Genomic DNA, 15,091 nt, shown 5'->3' with positions numbered 1-15,091 from the left:
TGGTTCGTGAACACAAGATGGCAGTAGAGACACTTTGCGTGTGTAGTGCGGGCAAGATGTTTTTGAAAAGTCGCGCAAACAGTGTAATGTGAATGTAACATTATTTCTTGGTATCACTTTACAATACGTTTCCATTTGTTAACATGCATTAGGTAACATGACAATGAACAATATATTTTTTACAGCAGTTGTTAATCTTTGTAAATGTTAGATATAAACCTTTGTTTGTAAAATACAATTGTTAATTCATGTTAGTTCATAGTGCATAACCTAGTGTTAACATATACATATATGTATATATAACATGCACATACATATGTTGAAATGAACACAAACCAAGATGAATAAATGCTGTGAAAGTATTGTTCATTGTTATTTCATGTTAACTTGTGTTGTTAACATTTCTTTATCTAACCTTGAAACATGTATGTAGCTAAATGCCACAGCTCTTTTTCAGGGCAACCCATAGATGCTGCCTGTAACACACCATATTTCCACAGGAGCTCTTATTTACAACGTTATACATTATACTACCTAGAGGCATTCAACTGTGCATAGATAGTTTATTTTGTGTAACTTCAAGGTTACACATTTGTAGGTTGTCACAGCTACTGCCAAGAATCATGGTATCAAATAGCTACTGTGGGTCTTTTGTGTTATCTCATTGCAGATCAGCAGACTGAGGTGATTTCTGCCCACAGCCTTTACCTGCACATTCAGCTCAGCACTTTCATTAACTCCTTCAAGTGTTGCTTCTCAGTGTCAATCTGCTGTTTTTGAAATCATACACAGGACATTCATTGACCGCCCTCTGTAACTGTATGTCTTTAATGAGAGTCCAAAGTTTTTGTAAAGTTTTCCTCTTTTCCTTCATTTCTGGAAGATCTCCAGGAAAGCAAAATCACAGCCTCCTCCCTCATCTGCCTAGAATGTAGCTTACTTCAATCCTAAATACCATGTGTATTGACAGAAGGATGTCAGCTTTTACATGGAAACACATTTTTGGAAATGTGGTAATGCTATATAGGACACAGTATCTGCCGAGCCACACACACTAATTACACCTAGGATGATGCCAGAGGATGTTTGGGTATACACTTAATAATGTCTGTGTTTTTGAGTCTACCACAGCAAAAAAATAAAAAATGAGCAAGAGTGATGTTCATGCTATTTTCCAACTACTGCTCTCCAAAACGAAAAAAGACCTGGAGGCTCCACACATCTGGAAAATGTTTGAAAAGACTCATGGCAGATGTGGCTAAAGTTTCACTTTTTGTGATATGTAGAAAACAACCAATTACACTTTACCAATAAAAACACCCCCTGAAGTCTCCCACAGGTATGAACATTATCTAAAAAAAATATATATATAATAATAATAATAATAGAAAAGAATTTAGCTGAGATTGTTGCCAATAAAGAGGACAAAATCTACTTGCCATGAAAGGAAAGGGCTGACTTAACATTTTCCATAAATTGATTGATTGTATAAACCTTTTATTCAATAAAGGCATTGTTAAGGATGTGTCTGTTAAATAAAACCTTTTCCAGATCATATGCGAGAAGTGCTTCATGGAGATATCCAGGTACTTTCAAAAGATTCATCAACTTGATCTGCAAGCCAGGTGAAAATTGGCATGACAATGCATTTGCCTTCTTAATAAGCATACAATTCCGGTTTGGACTGTTTTAATGATACCAAACCAGAAATGTGCTGTTTGCATGTATGAGCGTAGTCTAAACCCTCAGGATATTTTTTACATAATAGGACAAGTCTTCACACCTCTAACTTTAAGCTTGCTATAGAAGATCAGCTCAAGCTAAAGCCTGAGGTCTAATTGATTGACGGATGAGATAAATGTAGTTGGGGATTTGAGTGGGTGTATTTGAGAGCTTCCCAAGGAGTCGAAATGAGGAGTTTAGTGTATTAGTGACATTAGAAGGCTTAATCTCCCCCTTTAGTTCAACTAAACCCATTACCAAAGCCCACATAATCCTTGCCTTAAATCCATTTAACTGCAAACCATTGTAAGTTATACAATGTTACACTATATACTGGACAAAAAACTTTATGTAAATACATAAAATTGCCAAGACAATTCAGAAGTCACCTCAGTAAGACCATATTGTAAAAAACATTTTCTTACAGAGTATTTTTGTCTTATTTTCCGGTAAAAATATCCAAACATCCTTACAACAAGAGGTTAAATCCATATCTTCAGAAGTGATTTGATAGGTGTGGGTGAGAAACAGATCCATATTTAAGTAAGATTTTACTCTAAATTCTTCACAAAAATAATGTGAATCGCAATGTGGAAGTGAAAGTGGAGAATATAGTATTATAATTCTTATAGTAAAAAGGACTTAAATATAGATCTGTTTCTCACCCAAACTCATCATATCGCTTCTAAAGATATAGACTTAATGACTCTAGTCATATGGATTACTTTTATGCTCCCTTTATATGATTTTTGGACCTTCAAAGTTCTGATCACCATTCACTTGCATTGTATGGACAAACAGTGCAGAGATATTCTTCTAAATTATGATCATTTTTATTTTTGGGTGAACAAGCCCTTTTGGGTACAGGAGTTAAACACAGAATATAGTCAAGATGAAGCAAATGTTACAAATGTTGAACCATTTATAAATCTTTATTCCACTTTGTTAGCATCTGAGACACGTAATTTACATCAAATCATAAGCTCTTCCAAACTGTCTACAGATCAGATCTATACAATCATCCACATAAGGGGAGGGGAGGTGGGTGGTTCTAGGAATCCATTTAAGCTTCACAGGGAGGTAGAGAAGGGAAGAGACACAAGTATGGTCTCTGCTGCCAACCCCATTAGAGTAATCAGAGTCCAGTGCCATGAGCTGCAGGGAATGCTGGGAAGGTGGAGGACTCAGTGCAGTTATCCACTGAGAACAAACACAAATGGAGAGAATTAACATGATTACTGAGATCAAAAACTGTGATTGAACTCATTGGTCATTTTTAAAAACACAATAGCCACATAGACCAATCCAGTGTATAACACAATGACAAGTCAGCTGTATTGACATATAAAAAAAGTTCATTACATGGCACATCTGCAGAGACTACATAAATTAAATAAACATCTAGTAAAGCTAAGGAGAATGAATACAGCAGGTAGATGTGCATTACTTCTCCTGCATGTTGAGCTCCTCATGACGCCTCAGCATTGCTCTTCACACAGGCAGCAAACGCCTCAATCAGCTCCTTACATGCTTCCTCGCCATTCTCCTTTACACTGAAGCACACAGAACACAAGCATATTAATCCTGCACACGTACACATGCAGACTGCTTTTTTTTACCAGTTACATCAAAATCATCGCACAGACAACATAAAAAAATGCAGGTTATTAATAATAAGGCCATTAAGCATGTTCCAAATGGGGTACTTGGAACGATTTTGATGTAAAACTATTAGAGCTGACATAAAATTGAGTTTCTTTAAGTAAACTAAAAGAAAACACTTTTTTATAACACTTTTAAAATTATAATAAAACAAATTATAATAAATAATAATCAAAAAGGGGTACATGAGCCTTACTGATAGGGCTGTCTCCAAAAAAATGACTGGGAAACACATCTGAACATCAGTGCTGTGTAAGTTATTCAAAAAAGAAATGACTTCTCTTAAAATTGTAATCAGGTTACTTTACTGATTACTTCATAGAAAAAGTAATCACATTACAAATTACTTTGCATTTAAGCTACGTTCTAAAACACTTCACAAAAACATAATTTTTTTTCCCCACACTCAGCCAATTAAAAATAATGTCTCTATTTCCTTGTTTATTGCCGCACATCCTTCAGCTGCCACAAAACACTAACAGACATACAGTGGGTACGGAAAGTATTCAGACCCCCTTACATTTTTCACTCTTTGTTATATTGCAGCCATTTGCTAAAATCATTTAAGTTCATTTTTTTTCCTCATTATTGTACACACAGCACCCCATATTGACAGAAAAACACAGCGTTGTTGACATTTTTGCACATTTATTAAAAAAGAAAAACTGAAATTTCACATGGTCCTAAGTATTCAGACCCTTTGCTGTGACACTCATATATTTCACTCAGGTGCTGTCCATTTCTTCTGATCATCCTTGAGATGGTTCTACACCTTCAATTGAGTCCAGCTGTGTTTGATTATACTGATTGGACTTGATTAGGAAAGCCACACACCTGTCTATATAAGACCTTACAGCTCACAGTGCATGTCAGAGCAAATGAGAATCATGAGGTCAAAGGAACTGCCTGAAGAGCTCAGAGACAGAATTGTGGCAAGGCACAGATCTGGCCAAGGTTACAAAAAAATTTCTGCTGCCCTTAAGATTCATAAGAGCACAGTGGCCTCCATAATCCTTAAATGGAAGACGTTTGGGACGACCACAACCCTTCCTAGAGCTGGCTGTCCGGCCAAACTGAGCTATCGGGGGAGAAGAGCCTTGGTGAGAGAGGAAAAGAAGAACCCAAAGATCACTGTGGCTGAGCTCCAGAGATGCAGTCGGGAGATGGGAGAAAGTTGTAGTAAGTCAACCATCAATGCAGCCATCCACCAGTCGGGGCTTTATGGCAGAGCGGCCCGACGGAAGCCTCTCCTCAGTGCAAGACACATGAAAGCTTGCATGGAGTTTGCTAAAAAACACCTGAAGGACTCCAAGATGGTGATAAATAAGATTCTTTGGTCTGATGAGACCAAGATAGAACTTTTTGGCCTTAATTCTAAGCGGTATGTGTGGAGAAAACCAGGCACTGCTCATCACCTGTCCAATACAGTCTCAACAGTGAAGCATGGTGGTGGCAGCATCATGCTGTGGGGGTGTTTTTCAGCTGCAGGAACAGGACGACTGGTTGCAATCGAGGGAAAGATGAATGCGGCCAAGTACAGGGATATCCTGGACGAAAACCTTCTCCAGAGTGCTCTGGACCTCAGACTGGGCCGAAGGTTCACCTTCCAACAAGACAATGACCCTAAGCACACTGCTAAAATAACGAAGGAGTGGCTTCACAACAACTCTGTGACTGTTCTTGAATGGCCCAGCCAGAGCCCTGACTTAAACCCAATTGAGCATCTCTGGAGAGACCTGAACATGGCTGTCCACCAACGTTTACCATCCAACCTGACAGAACTGGAGAGGATCTACAAGGAGGAATGGCAGAGGATACCCAAATCCAGATGTGAAAAACTTGTTGCATCTTTCCCAAAAAGACTCATGGCTGTATTAGATCAAAAGGGTGCTTCTACTAAATACTGAACAAAGGGTCTGAATACTTAGGACCATGTGGTATTTCAGTTTTTCTTTTTTAATAAATGTGCAAAAATGTCAACAATTCTGTGTTTTTCTGTCAATATGGGGTGCTGTGTGTACAGTAATGAGGAAAAAAAATGAACTTAAATGATTTTAGCAAATGGCTGCAATATAACAAAGAGTGAAAAATTTAAGGGGGTCTGAATACTTTCCGTACACACTGTACATATGAACATGTGAATTAATATTTTAAATGTAGTACACGTAATTAATATTATTAAAAAAAAATATATATATATATATATGTAACCCAAATGATGTACTTATTACCTTAATTGAAAGTAAAAATAACTAATCTGATTACAAGAATTAAATATATATAGTGTAACACTACAAAAAAGTATGTATTTAAATTACAGTAACTTATTACTTTTTTATCAGCTTACACCCAACACTGCTGAAGACATTTGTCTGCATAATGCAGCACAGCATAAACTGTGCAATAAAGACAGAATTCTGACTCTTCTAAAGACAAAATGACTCTGCTACATCATAAATCTAATGACTATTAAATAAGAGGACACATGACATACTGGGATCTACAAGGACTAAATGAGATAGTATGTACGAGTTTGTTTGAGCGAGATTATTTGAGCCTCTCCACACCAAACAACGGCAGACACTGACACACTGCATTAGAGTGATGAAGCGAATAGGAGGGTTGAAACGACACACAGGGCGGGGGATAAATCATGTGAAGAAGAGAAAGAGAGCACTAAAGCGCTTGGAATCATGTAAAAAACAACCAAACAGATGCTGCAGGCAGGTAATGGATAAGAGCATGCCCACTGATGGAAGAGGGAGATGTCGTGACCTACAGTATGATGAAAAAGCCCCTCCCTCTCTCAGAAAGGCTTTTCAGTTGCTCCCCTCCCCACAGATCATATGCAAAGCATCTCACATGCTGACATCAGTGAGCAGTGATGTAACACACAGCTGGTCAATTTAAATATAAAGAGCTTTATGGGGGGGGCCTGGCCAAGGGCATTTCCTCTACATAGGCAGCCATTTTAATACTTCAGAGATTCAGAGGGAGGACATGCAAGGATGAGGAGGGTGGAAGAATGGCCCATTGTGATGTTCACTCTTCAACACAAGACTAATCAACAGTGTGTGGGACAAGCTGCATTTTATTGGACAAAAACCAATTAGGACATGATTATGTCCTTACACTAAACGACAACTCATTAGAGATCACAAAAGCAGTTGTGATCAACTACTCAATAAAAATACTCATGGTTTGATTTGGAAGAATGTTTGATTTAAAAGCTAGTTTTGAAAGACAGACAAATTGATTTTAATATACTTTAATCCTTGCAAAAGTGCATTAAATAAACCAAAACATGGTGATGTCTGAAGCACATAATTGAATGGGCATAAGATATATTTCTTAATCCTCTATTGTTGGACTAGTATACTAATTATTGCATAAAATGATGTTCATTTAAGTTTATAGTTAACAGCTTATCTGATCATTTATATTGAACATAATACATAATACATTTATTAAATGTATTAAATATAGGTATTTGCATAAAATAATGTCATATTATGTTATATTTTGTATGGTTAGAACAAATATGCCCTAAAAATGCCCTCATATAAAGTTACAAATATTGTCCTTTAATGGAAAGGTTAATTTTCTGGACACTGGTTTGAAGTCGTTTAAATTTGGAAGCTAATCATTAAAACCCTTCCCTGTGTAAATTAACACACCACAATTAAAACCATGTGGTGTGAAAATACAATGAAACAAAAATTAACAGACGACTGGGGGAAGGAGATGATCACCAGCCCTAAATTGAGACTGAATAATTCACATGATGGCCAGTCCTTCACATATATAATGCAAAAGGAAAAAGGGCACAGCCCTAAAGTGCCCTGATCTTAACCACAACCTCCCCTTTCAAGGTTAGGATGTCCAACTTACAAACAATATTCCAAATATTAAAATATGGAACTTTTAAACAGATATAGAGCATCATATGCTGATAAATCCAAGGCCTTTGTTTATTACTAAGTGTGCAACACTCGCTACCCAAAGGGGGGCTTTTGCAAAACTGTCTGTAACAATACATTCCAAACATTACAAGCACAGGCCTGCAAACAAGAAACAGGATCACAAAATTTGAAGGCTTCACACTATTTTCCACGCTCAACTCACCACGTGCCCCAATTTAACCCCTGCCTTTACTCCCAAGGTCATAAGGTCATCACTATGAAATGCAGCAAATTTAAACTACCAGAAAGTGATCTGGTAGTTTATCAACCCTGATAACACAAGTACATCACCCAGACGTCTATTTGATAATGTGTGTTACATCTGGAAGACGTATTTTTTTATGCTATTTGCTCATCTGCAATATGTCTATAAGACGTCATCTGCAATATATCTATAAGTATGTCTCAAATGTCAGTAATACCTTCAGCAGATGTAATTTATGATTTAGATTGTATTGTGATGCTTTCCAGATGAAAAGATCTAAAACAGCTATCTTTGAGATGTACGTGTGCTATCTGGGAAAATGGATCAGAAAGGATGTGAAGGTCACATGTTCCACAACATACAAACAGATCAATAGTTAAATGCTTACTTCTAGGGTTAAACCAATAACTGTAATCCTCTTCTCATCCCAAAAGCCCATGATGAATCCCCTTTGTGGGGCAGCATGACAAAGCAAAGCAATCTCTTTTGTTTCTGGTTAAACCAGAGAAGATGGCCATTGTGTTGTGATTAGAACAGGTGGAATGTGTACCTGGAATGTGAACCAGTGTACAAAACGTGTCACACTTCATGATGAATGACACAAGACGCGTCAACGCATAACGATTTAAGTGGGGGCTATAAATACCTGTTTGGTGTACATTACTAAAAGTTTTAGCCTTCTGTGAGGTTAAACATTCATCTAGTCAGCAGCACATGAATGTTGCTGGTCAGAATGTGCACACAAATGTCAATGACAAACAGAGGTCGACTGATAGTGGATTTTGATAACTAAGGTGTTGGAAAAGGCAGATAACCAATTATTTGGCCAATAGTTTTAAAAATAAATGTATTGAATGTTAACAAATTTGAGTTTTTCCCTCAACAAAAGACCAGCACAGATATAGAGGCTACAAGAGTCTAAAAGGAATAAAATATTAGATACAGTTCATTGTTACACCAAAATCCAAATGATAACCAAAAAAGAAGAAGATTTGGGTGCATAACGATGGACTTATAACTATAAACAAACCTGAAACACACCGTTTTTTATGACGGAGACCACCATTTTAAAATGACGGAGACTTGGTTTTGTTACAATGCTTTATATTTAAGACCAAATTAAGTTTAATAAGGAACAAGGTTTATTATTATTCACGAGACACAATATTGGGAGATATGATGCATGTTCTGACGGGGCAAATTTCCAGTCACATTTTTCTTTGCATGACCTAAAAAATATTTATCTCAATCTAGAATACTCGAATCTAAATAAAAAAATATGCATTAATGTGAGGATAAATATATAGATGAATTTTGTCTATGATGAAAGATTAAGATAAAACAAATCCCCACGCGACTGTTTTATTTAATCTCTAGAGGCTGCTGTTATACTGTAGAACCAATGCGTTCACATGAATCCAAATACTTTTGAAAACGAGGTTTTCTTTTTCAGAATTCTTTCCGTCCACACTGCTTTTTTCAAAAGTCGCTCATCCACTCTGAAAAGTATGAAAACTCTTAATTCCCCTTACTGCACATGCAAAAATCACCATTTCATGTGCAGTCTGAAAATCAATTGTCCTTGTGTACCGGCACTGTGAAGCTTACACAAAGTAACATTTATATTTAACAACACTATCAAAGTGAATATCAGGCACAAAAATGCCACTATAACATGGGCCGCCACCTTGATTATTTTGGGTTGAATGATCACATGACTGCATCACATGTCAACAAACGTGTCATTAGATATCTCAGTTTTCCCTGTCCTGTACAACGCGAAGACGGCCTTTTCTAATTTATCCACTAGGGAGAGTGTTTTCGAAAAACTCAGTTTTCGCTGTCAATAATGCCATCTCAGTTTGGACGGAAGGGCAAAACATAGAGAAAAGATGCGTTATCAGACAGAAAAGTATTAGTGTGGTCTTGGCCTAACATCAAGTGCTGGCAACAGAGGAACATGGAGGAATTTTTTTTTTTTTAAACAATCTGCAACTATCAGCATAGATAGTTGCAGATAACTGATAGTTCCAAAAAAGCAACTTTTGTCACCAGTTAATCTGTAAGACCGATATATCGGTTTTTACCTCTAGTTACAAACTGACCTGCAAATAGTGTTGCAACTGCTAACAGACTTATGTTGTCATGCTCCAACTGGAACGATGGGCCTTTACACATTATTTAACCAGAGTCCAGGCTAAAGTCTTACCCCCACACCCTCCTCCTATCTGGTCCTCACACACCAAAGGTCAGGGCGTTCAATCTTATCAAGTTTCTCCTGCTGCCCAGGCCTGTCTACAGTACAAACACCAAAAGCAGCTAAACTTCATTTTTGGGTGGGTGTGGGGATTAGCGTGAAAACACATCTTGGTCAAAAGCTGGTGTCAATGATTATGAGAAAGGATGAACACAATGAAACCTAAAGTGAATGTTCATCTTCGATAATAATCCCTATGCATTTACAAGATTTAAAACTAACAAAATCCACTAATCCTGAAGGGAATCGTGGGAAGGCAGGGAATTGGGGAAAAAAACGTGCATCCGCAAACATCAATGATTGTGATGAATGTAAGAGGTCACCACTCAAACATGGCAAATCAAGGCCCAGGAGAATGAAGAGACAGAGATGGCGAAGACCTAGAGGGCAAAGAGGGAATGGCAGAGCGAACGAGAAGAAAGGCATTACGTAAGCACATTCCCAACAGCCAATCAGGCGTGAGGAAGAATTGAAAATGAAGAAAACCCCCAAATCCCCTAAATGAGTGGCCCTGCCACCCCCACTGATGCTGCCAACTCAAATCAAAGTGACACCAATCAAAGCATTTAAAAAGCTCACAAAACGTAATTAAATTATGGCATTAGACTGCTTCATAAGAGACACCATGCCAGATCCCCCCGCGTGCAAAAAAAAAACACTCCATCTCGCATTTATCGAAAGGTTCTTACTTCTCCCTCCATTTTGGATCGCCATCACGATTTTGCATTTACACGGCGTATTATAACTCTATCAAATAGAATTATTCAAGCCATTCAAGAAGTACAATAATGCTTTTGTGGGATTAGATCTATGTTGTGGAGTGTGAGAATTTAACAAATTTTCATCAGGTCCATACAGGGTTCCAAGTGACCTGTCCCGATGGACCATACACTACTGCCACCCCTATCACTTACCATTTGTCTAAATCAGCCTTGATGGCCACACAGGGTGCCGGGACAGGGGTCTCGGCAGGAGCTGCAGTCTCTGAGTCCGACATGGCGTTGATGTATATATTTGAGCGTGCCTTCTCTGTATGCTCCTGTAGTTGCATGTGCAAGAGAAAAAGAGAGAACAGAGTGTTACATTTGGCAAGTGGGAGGGGGAGTGTACATAGTACACCAGGGAGGGATAGTACACCAGGGAGGGGGAGTGTTAGAGGACACACATGTGCACATGAGCAAGAGATCAAACGATGCACAAGTTCAACTTATCTAAACAAACCAATACATTCACTTTTCAGAGTTTGGGGCTTAAAACTCAAAATGCACTTCAGAAGCAAGTGCCTCTTTCTGCACCTCGCAGCACGGTGCTTGAACTATGATGGTGAGACAAAGGTGTAAAAGTATGCAAAGAAACATGACTTGCTGTGAGGGACAAAAAAGCAGCACTATTTGTGTCATGCATAAGCATCTCATGGACTGTGCAGGGGCGCCGCCTAATGGCAACATGTGTTCATGCACACCCTTCATTTCAATTTCTCCAACACCAGCCGTCCACTGCTGTCACATAATAGTAACGCATAGCACGACCTTCACACCTTTTACCCAGTATTGCAGTTGTGAGGTGCGCGCTACATCCAATAAACCACTAAATGGGCGACATATAGGTCATGAAAATACTATTAGCCATTTCTCTATGATTTTTTATTTGAATGTACCTTGATACCCAGGGTGCAAATCCCTTCTCCAAAAATAAGTATGCACTTATTCGAGTGGGTAGCATGCTTTTAAGAGTTCAAGAGCGGATGTACGCTTAAAGGTTCGTTCGTGCGAGAACAATGAATCAAAAACAATGCTACAACAGAAACTTTGTTCAATTCAAGGTGTGTTCAAATCAGAGAAGGTAATTAATTGCTAGGGTTGCCATCCGTATCGTTCGATCCGTCCCGTAAAATACGTGATCGTCCCGTATCGAACCAGTACGCGACGCGATGTGTCCTGTATTTAAACTGGTCAGATGCCATCACGTTGAAATCGTTCCAGATTGCTAATTTAACCTAGGGTGGCCAAGGGACCATGTGAAAAGTCCACGCATTGTGCTAAAACGTGCTAATACTGTGGAGGGTGTGTTAAGAGACCATCTGAAAAGTCCACAAATGGTGCTAAAACTGTGGAGATTTTTCTATATAAATGTTCAATAAGATCAAACAATGTATGAATACAATCACTCATGAAGACGAGTAGCCTACAGGTGAAGGAAAAAATAAACTAATAAAATAAATAAAAAATTATAAAAAAATGACAATACATATAAACCAACCAAATTGAAGATAAAGAAGATAAAGACGACAAATAATAAAATATATTATATGTATATTTACCATATGAAAGATGTATTTTTTTTTTTTACAAGTCATGGGTCAGGAAAGTTCTCATAAATTAGCATATAAGAAAGGATATATGCGTATTTTAGGTTTAATTGGTTATAAAGCCCGAACTAATTCCTGCAAGAAGGCGCGAGGTATTTATTTGGCACAATTTTACTTCCATTACGGACACTACAATTTAAAAGAATTTGTCAAATAATTGCTGCCAAAGATGCCTGTAAATATAAACAATAACGTTTAATCACATAGCCGTAGTCAATAATACCCGGACAAGGCAACTAAGACCTAAAGCAGAAAGTTTCTTTAGAACTCAAATAGGCCTAGTGCAACAACTCATATCTTCCTCACATATGCTGTCAGTTCAAATGTTAATGATGAATAAGCCTACATTTCTGTCTAATTCAGTAGTTTATGCAGTCTTTTGTTACTTTGAGCAAAATACTTAATACTACGTGTGCAGGATCTCTGCAGACTTCCTCAAAGAACATCGTGTTCTCTGAACAACCAATTCTAATTCATATGCATTTACAACTCTTCTAACGATTAAGTCTTTATAATTAAATTAGCATGAAACGTAAACCAACTAGGCCTACTTTACCTGGCTCTGCAGCCCTGACAGATTAGGCAAAAGTTAACTGGAAAACAATCAATATTGTTGAACTAAAGGCAATAATAGTGGCTCCACACCTCTTTCTTCAGGAGTCTTGGGGGTGGAGGGCAAACCGTCCAATAAAGTGGACACACGGGATTTAATTACTGTGATTATTTTAATGACGATTATTTAGATTTTATTGGATGAGTGGACATTTCAAACGGGTGTGTTGATAAAGGACAGTGCTTGGTCAATGTTTACAAGTTCAGATTGAAAAGAGAAGCAAAACGAACTTTGACAATTTGAGGTGACAAATTAGAATAAATGTAAGGCACACAAGAGTGTTATTCAGGGTCCTGTACGTTTTTTTTTAAACACTATAACACTGGCTCTGTGAAAGCAAATAAGTTAACAATAGTGGAAGTTACAGTGAGGCACTTACAATGGAAGTGAATGAGGACCAATTTTTGTAGGGTAAAGGCAGAAATGTGACAATTATAATTTTATAAAAGTACATTAATTATTCTATTAAAACTTGTGCAATATTTGAGCTGTAAAGTGGTGGTGGCATAGTGGGCTAAACCACATAACTGTTAACAGAAGGTCATTGGTTCGACCCCCACAGCCACCACCATTGTGTCCTTGAGCAAGGCACTTAACTCCAGCTTGCTCTGGGGGAATAGTCCCTGTAATAAGTGCACTGTAAGTCGCTGTGGCAGGGCGGGGCCGGGTTGTGATTATACACACCCGGTCCCTTATCAGGCCAATTAAGCCTCCGAGAGGATAAAGGCTGATGGCAGACGGTGGTGCGACGAGAGAGAGATAATTTATGGATGTGTGTGTGTGTGTGTGTGTGTGTGTGAGACTATTATTTAGATTATCAAGCCGGTTCTCGCCTCCTCCTTTCCATTGAATACGTTACAGTCACTTTGGATAAAAGTGTCTGCCAAATGAATAAATGTAAAGTTGTTTAAATCATTGATTTTGTGGGATTACAGGGCATAACATGGCATCATGTCACCGTGGCAACAAAATTATCAAATTGGCTATAACTTTTCACAGAATAGGTTAGTATGTGATTTTATCACACTAAAATCATGTTAACATGCATATTGTTTATGTCAGCAAGAATTGTAACATGTACGGACTGGCCCTATTCACTTCCATTGTAAGTGCATAATTGTAATCTTTGTTTGGAATTATTATTATTTATTTATTTGGTAAAACAGTATGCCTCAAATGCTGTCAGATGAGCTTAATATGTATTGAACCCATAATATTCCTTTAAGGAGGACAGAAGGAATTTCTCAAACAAGAAAAAATGAAAGAGGAGCTTTGCAACAAGCTTTCAAATGTCCACCTGTGTGTGTGTGTGTGTGTGTGTGTGTGTGTGTGAACAGGTGGGGGGTGCAACAGAGGAATTTCCTCAAGCAAACTTGGAAACATGCAAATTCATCCTTTATAAGAGCAGACCAGCACTCTCTCAGAGAGAAAGGATACTGACTGAATTATGTCAGAAAAAATGAAGTAGTTAGAGAACAGGAATGTTTCGTAAGAACTGGCGTCAACCACTCTATTCAAATGTTAATTAACTAAAAGGAAAGGAAAACAAACCAAAAAAGAAGGACCTATAAAACTCCCAGTCTTCAGCAGGATATGACAAATGAATGTTTCCTCATTGCTGGGGGGAGGGGTCTCCCAGTGTGAGGGTGCAGATTTGCTCTATGGTATGTGTTAAATGCACACACTGCACATAACCTCCGTCATGCACTTATAGGGTCCTCTTGAAGAGAGTTTTTGTCTTCAATAACTACATGTGTTACACTGTGTAAATTCTGAGAGATCAGTCAAACCCTCAAACCCAAAATAGTTTTTAATCTAATTCTAACTGACCAGTATGAGTATGGATCAAGATTATGTATGTTGTAGCAAGGGGCAGTCAAGGAAGAAGAGGGCATAGTTCTCAAGGTCAGAGTGTAAGGTTAAACAGTGAATGTTTGGGTATGTTTTTACCATTGTAAGTATATAGATGAACAAGAGGAGGAGCTTTTGGTAAGTAGGAGGGAATGTTCATATGGTAATGCTGGTTTCAGATCTATAGGATATATCTGTTTCCTAGTTTAAGCATTTGAGGAAACAGGGCCAAATGGCCACCATTTGTCATCTCAGGATTTAGAGAAAGCTGGTTTAAAAGTAGTAATAAAGGAAAAAAGAAAGTTGTAGGTGAGTTATAGTGCTTGATGATTTTGTCTTTAACAGCTGAGTACAACACACAACAAGAGTTGTTTTGGGAAACATATTTTTGCATAATATCTTGAGATTTAGAGCAAACAAAATAGTTCTGGCATAAATTATAATATTAATG

At 37.9% G+C, this 15,091-nt stretch overlaps 1 long non-coding RNA gene across 1 annotated transcript; it reads right to left on the bottom strand.

The window, feature by feature from the left end:
* Positions 1-2,542: 2,542 nt before the first annotated feature.
* On the bottom strand, positions 2,543-10,885 carry LOC127652962 (uncharacterized). Its single transcript, XR_007971760.1, has 3 exons — positions 10,723-10,885; positions 3,170-3,275; positions 2,543-2,922 (listed from the first exon to the last, which is right to left on the bottom strand). It is a non-coding gene; the product is annotated as an uncharacterized LOC127652962 (long non-coding RNA).
* Between the last annotated feature and the right edge of the window lie 4,206 nt (positions 10,886-15,091).

The sequence above is a fragment of the Xyrauchen texanus genome, chromosome 12 (assembly GCF_025860055.1).
Source record: "Xyrauchen texanus isolate HMW12.3.18 chromosome 12, RBS_HiC_50CHRs, whole genome shotgun sequence".
Lineage (NCBI taxonomy): Eukaryota > Metazoa > Chordata > Actinopteri > Cypriniformes > Catostomidae > Xyrauchen > Xyrauchen texanus.
This window is presented reverse-complemented; position numbering and strand designations above follow the sequence as displayed.